General features: G+C 40.7%; 1 pseudogene; it reads left to right on the top strand.

Moving 5' to 3' along the window:
* The first annotated feature begins 3,669 nt into the window (after positions 1–3,669).
* LOC101581865 lies at positions 3,670–4,280 on the top strand (annotated as a pseudogene).
* Positions 4,281–9,816: the final 5,536 nt, after the last annotated feature.

Raw genomic sequence — 9,816 nt, 5'->3', positions numbered from 1 at the left:
GGAAATGAATTTTTTTTTTTGCCACTAATACCTGGGACCAAAAGGAGTTGATGTCTCTCTGTCCAACTATACCCGAGTGTATTGTATTTTAGCACTGGGTAATCAACAAAGTGTTCTTAAAGAAGAACATCTTATTTGCCTTTAATCCTAGGAAAAATATCCTAGGAAAAATATTAATTATCATATGGGCTACTGTGATGATTGTTCATATTTTAACACATGTGGAAGTGAGAACTAGTTACTAAGGGTACGATACTCCTTGCTTGACTTTAGACAGTAGCACTAGAGAGAGTAACATTAGTAAGCCTCCTACTGGGCTTTATATAAAATTCTATAAAATGGGAATTTTAAATCTAGCTCAGACTTAGAAAATCTACATGTTTGTATATGAAACATGGACTCCTTTAGCGAAATAAATGATATTAGGTTGGCAACTGTTCTTAAAGACTTGGAGGGCAGGTTTCACTGGGGCAGACTGGCTCTGATCCCTCTCTATATGCTAGAGGAAGTGTCAGGCCCCCTCTGTTTCAGTTTCCTTTCTTTGACCTTACTCCTAATTTTCCCACCTCTTTGTACTTTCCTTTTTAGAGGCATGTACAATTAGGAAAACCCTAGTCTGTTCCAACTAAGTGAAGCCTTTAAAAATGAGTGTTAATGCCAAAGACAGGGAAGTCATTTTAGAAAAAGGACACACACCCTGCCACTGGGTCGAGTGAGACAAAGAGGACTATGCCTTTCCAGGAAGACACATATAAAAACCATGTCCCAGCTTAGTGTTCTGGGCAGGTCTCCTTCAGGAGGCTAAACCTGAGACACAGTGGAGAGAACCGACTTCTGGATGCCACCAGAAGGAGCTATCTACCAAAGCAGCACACTCATGGGACCAAAACACACTTAGTATGAGGGAGGACCTCCAATCTTTTCTCCTAGGTTTAGTTATCATTTAGATGCATAAAAGATAAGTTGTAGACTTTAAAGCCTTTGCTGTAAACTGCTAGGTAACCTTGTTCAGGCTTTTAACTATCCCTTATAGAAAGTGGACAAACAGTGGTTACTCTGCCAACTAGTGAATGCTTCTAGAGCAGCTGCAATTCTTGGAAGCAGAGGACAGGTTTCTCCAGTCATTCTTTGGTGAATCCCCACTGAAGTCAATGGCTGATGGAATGTTGACCAGAGAAACTGCTAGATTCCTTTCTGGAGACTGAGCTCTGGTTGTGTGGGCCAATAGAAAGTGAGAACACAGGAGGGGTTATGGCCATACCCAAAGGTTCCTTGGTGGAAACTGGCCTTGTTCCTGATGACTACAAGATCTCCATTTATCTACTGTACTTTTTTCTCTCTCTGATAATAAACTAGGAATTGTACCGGAGCTTTTCAGTAGAACAACTTAAGTCGAACTACGTAATTCAAAATTCAGCTGAGGCAGCTTGCAATAGTTTGCATTCTACAGTGGTCATTAAGGGAAATGCTTTACATTTGTGTCTTATGTATTAACTAAGAGTAAGGAATTTTTGCCAGGTGTATTGCGTTTTTACCAACACGTAAAATGTGATCATTAGGTGATAAATGTTTCACCTGTGAGCTTCAAGTTTAAGTCTTGTCCAGTTATTGAAAATGTCTACCTAGATGATTAGATGGAAAACACAATTGTCTGCAAACTTGGCTCAGCGCACGGGGCCAAAGCCCTTCAGTCAACTGTTCTAGCTACCTCTAGAAGTGACCTTTGTGATCTGAATAGTGCTCTGCTTTCAGCTGTGCCTGTTCTGCAATAGTTATGCTTCCTTCTGCAGACATTCCAGTCACCAGACCAAATATTCACAACTATTTCATAAGAGTAAGTGAAGGGTTTGTGAGATGTTTCAGGAGATAGGAATCGCACACCAGTTCGAGGGTGGACAGGCTGGTGGGGTCTTGTCTCCCTTCTCTCCAACAGGAGCATCCACCTGCTCCAGAGAGGGCTACTCAAGGGATGTCTGGGTGGAGGAATCAATTAGAAAGAAGAATTACACCCAAAAGGTAATTTCTATTGAATTCCAGGTTATCTCACAGCCAAAGTCTCTCAGTCCTTTAGAGTGCTTCGTTAGGCACCAGAAGACGTTTGATCCATACATGCTGAAAAAGAGCCATTTAATCCAAATGGAATGCAGAGGAAAGTATCAATGATGATAGTTTTATAACTAGAAAGATACTGTAAAAAGCAAAATTGTAAAAATGTCCTATGCTCAAATTCTGTTTACTTTAAGGTTATTGTTATTTAAGTGTTAAAAGGTAGATGTGAACTGCAAAAAACTAGGCAGTTCAGGTGCTTGAGGCATTCACTATCCCAGAACCTTAGGCTGCTCCTCCCTAACCTTTGGAGCCTAAGGACAAGACGGCCTGCATCCCACCCTCACCCACCATTACTGAAAGTAAAGTTTCCCCTATTTGCCTTTCTAAAGGATGGGCTTCTAGAGCAGCTAAATTCCAGGCCTCTACAGGGCTACACCCATACTCAGCTGGGTTTATGCAAGCTCCTCAAGGACAATAACCTCACCACATGGATTTACTCTATAAAAGTCCCTGGAAGAGACTGCTTTTGAGGAACCACCTGCTCAGGGCCCCCCTCCTGTCTTTCTTTCACACAGGAGCTTTCTTTCCCTCAGTAAATATATTCTGCTCAAAAAAAAAAAAATCTACTGATAGGTTTTCAGATGTTAGTTGTTGAACTTTTATTTTGTATGTTTCTTTACACTTAGTAAAAATTAGATGGTAACAAAGACAACTAGTTTCTGTAAACTTAAAAAAGAGAAACTCCTCAATCTGATAAAATGAATCTATGAAAAGCCCAGCATTGATAGCAGACATCATGATAAAATATTTGGCCTTTTCCTCATGAGATTAGGAACGAGGCAAAGATGTCACTTTCACTAGCTGACTCAGTGTTATAGCGGAACACTTTGCCCCTGCAAGGAATTAAAACAAAAAGGCTGTGGCTTGAGGAGGTTTGGGAGGGAGTGTGCCGGATGGTGGGCTCTGTGTGGGCTCCAGGTAGCACATCAGCTGGTTGGGGATGAGGCTGGGTGGGGCTGAGGTTTGCAGTGGAGCACAGGCCTGGCCATCCATCAGAGGCATGAAGGTTGAAGGACATGGCCAAGGCACCAAGGGAGCCATGCCATAGGTCACACAGTGTGACAGCCATGGAAAGGCCCAGCTCATCGCTTCCTTCAGTGGCTCCTGTTTTAAGGAAGCCCAGGTTGGTCTCCTCTTCTGCTGTGCCCTGGGAGTCAGCAGCACTCATGGCACCAGCACTCTTCCCAGGCTCTTACCGTGACTGGAGGCGTGAAGCTCCAGCAGCCTGGCCATGTCTGTACAGTGCTGCACTCTGAAGGGCTGTCGTTGGTGTTGGGCTCTCCACTCAACTGCTCTGCAGTCTGAGGCTCTAACTGTAGAAGCCTACTTTTTCTCTCTGTACACATCTCAGACCCCCATGACTGAAGTTTGGATTTGAAAGCAAGGTACAGATGTTCAAGTCAGTGGCAGAGTATCCATTAGAGAAAAGGCATCCATCTAAGTGGGCAAAGGATATGAGCAATCCTGCAATGCTGTGAAGACTGGCTTGGCAGGTCCTCTGCCCTCCACCAGTTTTGTTCTCCTCAGATTGCCAACAGCCCGTCATGATCCTGCTCCATCATGGTGGCTATCAGACCCAGCGTTGTGATAAGTGATAATGAACCAGGCTATGACCTAGATTTATTTTGTATTTCAAAGCTGAAGATTTGGAAACTGAAAGGCTTGCTCGAGATGTGATGAAGGAGATGGGAGGCCATCACACTGTAGCTCTCTGTGTTCTCAAAGGGAGCTATAAATTGTTTGCTGACCTGCTGGATTACATTAAAGCACTGAATAGAAATTGTGATAAGTCCATTCTTATGACTGTAGAGTTTATCAAGCTCAAAAGCTACTGTAATGACAAATCAACAGGGAACATAAAAGTAATTGTGGAGATGATCTTTAAACTTTAACTGGAAAGAATGTCTTGATTGTTGAGGATATAATTGACACTGCAAAACAGTGCAAACATTGCTTGCATTGGTTAAGCAGTATAATCCAAAGATGGTCAAGGTTGCAAGCTTGCTGGTGAAAAGGACCGCTCGAAATGTTGGATATAGGCCAGACTTTGTTGGATTTGAAATTCCAACAAGTTTGTTGTTGGGTATACCCTTGACTACAATGAATACTTCTGAGACTTGAATCACATTTGTGTCATTAGTGAAACCGGAAAAGCCAAATACAAAGCCTAAGGTGAGAGTTCAAGGTGACTCAAGAAACAGTGGGAGTCTGATTGACATTGCCAGCAGAATTATCAGATGCTCTAGTTTTGTGGCCATCTGCTTAGCAAAGCTTTCTGCATGAATCTTCTAAGAATTTTATCTATTTTGTATCTTAGAAATGTCAGTTGCTGCATTCTTGAAATTTTTATTTGCACTGTGAGCCTACAGACTATCAGTTCCCTTTGGGTGGGTTGATTAACTTGTGAATATTGAAATTGTAAGAAATGTTTAAATAAAAAGTATTAGTTTTTTAATTGGTATTTTAATTTTTGTATATTCAGGAAAGAAGAGAAATGATTAAATATTGTGCATTATATTACCATGTATTTAGAAAAGTCAGAAATGGTCACTTTTTTCATTGATATTGGTGACAGCATCTATGAGGTTTTGTTCAGTTGAAAAAAACTCTGTCTTGGTAGTGTTGACTTTTTTCTGACTAGTTAATTTCCCATTAATCTTTGTCAGTGGTTTTTTTTTAAATGCAAATAAATAAATTTTAGAAAGTACCACTTTAAAAAAAAAAAAAGATGACCTTGGTCCCGGAACTCTAGTGATGTCATCAGTGGGTCACAGAACACCATCGTGGCCTTGGTGATAACTGATACCACATCGGCACTGGTGCCCAGCAGATCCCTGCTCCTGGCAGTGATCAGGTGGTAATATCAGCTTCCCACGGGATTTTTTGGTTTTGGTTGAACACGTTTCATTCCTTGTCGAGTTGTTATCAGAGAGAAATTTACCTGATTTCGGCAGTGCTCCAGAGAGTGGAATCATGAAGCAAAAACAGAAGAGAAAACATCTAGAAACCAGGATCTCACCTCAACCTGCAAAGATGTCAAGAGGAGAGGTGAATGTGCAAGATGGTCTTTCAGATAAAGGTGAAATGTTGACCCTGACCGAGCATGATAAAGCAGGAAGTATTTCTTACACAACCTCAGAGCACCTCTCCTACCAAGACAACATTCTTGGTGAAGAAATCAATAACTTGCCTCAATATTTTCCACATTTCCCATCCTGCAAGCCCCTGCATCAAGATATGTTGGCGTGTCAGAATTGCTCCTTCATTTCAGGTTCCCATTTACCTCCTTCCTTCACCAATAACTTCTTGATGACCTCAGTGCCTACTGAGAGGAAAAGAGTGGTGAATGTCTACTACATGCGTGTCCTAACCAGTAGGGGTGTGGCTATCTTCGGGGAGACAGAAGGAGAATTGGAGCCTCCCCCTAAGAGGATAAGCATAGCAAAACTTACCTTACCTGAAGGGATTCCTCCAAAAGTCATCCTCCCTGAAGAGACACGGCACCTCCTAACTGGCAGCAAGGCTCCCTGGGAAGGCCAAGACCAAGAGGAACAGAAAGAAACTGAGAGTGTGCCAAAGCCACAGCCTCAGGAGGCAGATGCCAGAATGCCTCCATGTCTGGAGGACCTGGAAAGGGGCTTCCGGTGCATGGGCTGCTGCAGAGTCTTCCCCACGCTGGAGATCCTCACGAAACACGTGGAGCTTGGTATCACGGAGGGCTTTTCATGCCTTACTTTCCACCTCACCTTTGCCAGGCTAAGGCGCAAAAGGAAGAAAGAAAGAAACAGGGTCATTAAGAATAGAGAATGGCGCTATTGACAACATTTGGCAGCTCTGGGGTGAAAGTTTTGCTGTTTTTGTGATGTTTGTATTGTGAATTTCTTCATGGATATTTGTTTTATGTTTAGAATAAATAGTAATTTTCACATCCTTGAGTGGCCTGGAGAGGTGACAAATAAGATTAGATTTCAATTCCATAAAACTGTAGGCTAAAATCTCTTCCTTCTCTTTGACACCTCTGTTGTCTTTCTAAGTCAACTGTGCAGTCTTGGGAATGGAGATTCTGACAGTTGACAAGTAACTGTACTTGTGAGAGTTCTAAGGCCCCGGTAAATCTCCTACTTGAGTTGATTTAGGCAAAATGCAGCCTGGCCCTTAAGGCCCTTGTACCTCTGGAAGCCAGAGGAAGTGTGATGCCACTAACAGCTGTCACAGAGCACTTCACTTCAGAGTCCAAGGGTAGCCCTGGACAACTCTCTCCAGCATTTTCTGGCCACCCATGTGTCTGCCTGCAAAGACCTGCAGCTGCAGCCCTGGCAACTGCTTTGTATCTCCAGGTACTCGAGCCTGTTCCACTCTGTGAAGAGTGGTAGAGTACTGAGCTGTCACAGGGCAAAGCCTGAGGTGTCACCAGAGCACACTGGTGATATCCATAAATTCCCAAACTCAAACAGGGCTGTGATCGCTTTTGCCAACCTACCAGGAGACTTCTGGAGAGCAGGGACAGTCACCATTTGAATGAAGGGACAGGATGGGAACGAAAACAATCACCTTAACTTTCAGGGTTTTAGTTTCAGCAAATGGGTAAAGTTGTTCAGTTTGTATGAACACACAACACAAATAGGCAGACTCGTTTTAGAATTAAAAAGCAATGTTAGGTGTCAGGCATTTTTTTTCCAAGCAATGAAAGAAAAGTAACTGAGACAGAATTTATGTATGTATACGTGTATGCATTTTAGTGGTGCTGAGGATTGAACCTAGGGCCTGATGCATACTAGGCAAAGTTTCTACCAGTGAGTCACATTCCCAACTCAAATACTATGAATAACTACTACAAAGACAACAATACACAATGTATTAGTTATTATAACCGTCCTACTAACCTGTTTCAAAACTGTCTCATTGCTATTTGTTTCTCAATAAAATAAATTTAAAGAATTAAAGATTTAAAAAAAGCAATGTTAGGATTGGACATGTTGAGCACCTCAAGCTCACCTACCAGGTGGACACTTCTACAATGTAGTAGGAATCTGGGGCTGGGGATTTGGCTCAGCAGTAGACTGCTTGCCCAGTAAGCTGGAAGCCCTGAGTTCAGTCCTAGGGACCAAAACCAAAAATAAACCTCCCTAAAAAACAGAAACAGTTCAACAAAAAAGTACAGTAAAATCAGAAAAGACCAAAAACAAACAAAACAACTAACCTCCCATACATTCCTATATATGCCTTATATCATATGGTCTCTTCAATTTCTTGCTTTTCTTTCTTTCTTCTTTCTTTCTTTCTTTCTTTCTTTCTTTCTTTCTTTCTTTCTTTCTTTCTTCCTTTCTTTTCTCTCTTTCTTTCTTTCTTCTTTCTTTCTTTCTTTCTTTCTTTCTTTCTTTCTTTCTTTCTTCTTTCTGTGGTACTAGGGATTGAACTCAGGACCTTGCACTTGCCAGGCAAGTGCTTATTCTACTGAGCCATCTCCCTGGTCTTTTTGATTTCTTGCTTTGTCTTTTTCTCTACTTCCTTTGATTCCTAATTAGCATGGTCTGCGCTCTAAATTTCACATCTCTTCTTAGCCATATAGTCTGACCTTTTCAACTTACATAGCTTATCTAGTATGTACAATATTTCCTAAGGAATAAGTTCAATCATAATACCTTTCTCAAGGTACAGAACCTGATTCCTATTACATTGTTTGTGCAGTTTTGTTTGTTTTTGGTCTTTTTTGATTTTACTGTATTTTTTTGTTGAATTGTTTCTTTTTTTAGGGAGGTTTAGTTTTGTTTTTTCATTCAAACTGAGTCCCATAAATTCAGCAGAGTCCTTTTTTGAGAGTTTTTAATATAACAGGTGCTTTTGAAATGACAACCTTGGGCATGCTAATTATAGTTCCTTATTGGAAATTAGTTTTGTATATCAGAAATAAAATCAACGTGAAAACATTGTTTTTACACACCAAAAATAAAACAAAACAAAAACAAAACCAAAAATAACAAAAGAGAATTAAGACAAAGAATAAGCATAACCCTTCACATGGGAAAATAAAATTCCATTTTTACTGGACATGATGGTTTATGTAGAAAATCTAATTTTTTATCAGTAGAAAGTTCTATCTTTGCAAACCAGGCCATACTTTGTTTACACTTTGATTACTGACTTATTTATATGAACTCTAATAGAAGCTTATTAGAAAACTATAGAAGATGGACTAAGTTAAGACTTGGGTGGTCAGTCTCTTTCCCGAAACCTTAAAAATAATTTTTCAATTTATTCTAAGTCACAAAGCACATTTATGTATGTGATTTCATGTGAACTTCATAAATCTCTGTGAAATCAAAGGGACAGGTATTCATTCCCCTCCTGCTAAGGTACTGAGGTTCAACAGAGGGAAATGATTTTCTTACTGGCATGGCTAGTAACTTTTCAGGAATGATTACACTGGACAGGAAGGACAGTGTCAGCTAGTGACAGAAAAAAAACATCAAAGATCAAACTTGTGATTTGATTTCTGATATTAAAGTCAAGTGGCTTGGCAAGTATGTATATCAGTGATTCAGACATTGTCCAAATTGGAGAGCATAGGGTGGGCAATTGAATCTAAACTAAGGTTCATAGAACTGTGGCCAAAAGTGCTGATTTGAAATTACTGAGTTAAAACTCTACACTCGGAAACCAAAAGAGCTCAGTGTCTTCTCATCTCTGAGAGACAACAGAGTCATACTTACTAATGAAAACACACTATATCTCTTAATTTAAACTCACAGTTACAGTTCTAGAGGAAAGAGAGCTGGGAATGGATCCAAAAACTCTGAGTGCAAAGTCTAAACACACTCTATACTATACAGTATAGCTTATGGGGGTTCCTTTTAGTTTCTGTACCTTCAGTGAGGTGGGATAAATGGGCTATGGACCCTTTGGTTTGCTGTAACCTGATGTTTTAATGTAGGTTTCCCTGTAGGTAATCTGTATTTGTTTTTCTTTAGAGGTTAACACACACCAAACCATTCTAACGCAATCAGGTTTCTTTCCACAAAGTAGTCAAGATTGAAAATCTACAGTTATGTAATCTGATCTATATTTTAAACCAACTTAACACATTATAGTGGAGAGACTGGTATATTAGAATGAGATTTTGGTACAAATTCTTTACAGCTCTCTGACTTAACTATAAGAAAATAAAGTTTGTATCTCTGTTACCGATTATTCATAAGATCAAGACAAAAGTAAAAATCTACTTGAGTATAACAGGTTCTCTCAAGGTGGCTGCTGTTGACTAAATGTTTGCCCCTCCCACTCCAATCAACTGAGTCCCTAACAGCAGTGTGTTCATATTTGGAAGTGAGGCCTTTGGGAGTTGCTTTGGATTGGATGAAGTCATGAAGGTGGGGTCTACAGAATGAGCCTGGTATCCTTCCAGGAAGATGAAGCTACCAGAGTTGGCCTACTGTCCACAATGGGAGGGTTCAGTGAGCAGCCTGGGGTCCACAAGTCAGGACCAATGTCCTCACCAAGAAATCAAACTCCCAGTGCCTTGGTCTTAGATTTTCCAGGCTCCAAAACCAGGAGAAACAAATGTCTGGTGTTTAAGCCATCCAGTCAACGAAATTTGTTATAGTAGCCTGAGTGTACTAAGACAAAGGTTGTTAGAAACCAGATGAAAAAAGAATGGGGAGAGAGAGGAGAGAGAGAGAGAGAGAGAGAGAGAGAGAGAGAGAGAGAGAG

The sequence above is a fragment of the Octodon degus genome, unplaced genomic scaffold (genome assembly GCF_000260255.1).
Source record: "Octodon degus isolate 3935 unplaced genomic scaffold, OctDeg1.0 scaffold00156, whole genome shotgun sequence".
In the NCBI taxonomy this organism is placed as follows: Eukaryota; Metazoa; Chordata; class Mammalia; order Rodentia; family Octodontidae; genus Octodon; species Octodon degus.
Note: the sequence above shows the minus strand (reverse complement) of the source record. Positions and strands in the feature narration are given on the sequence as shown.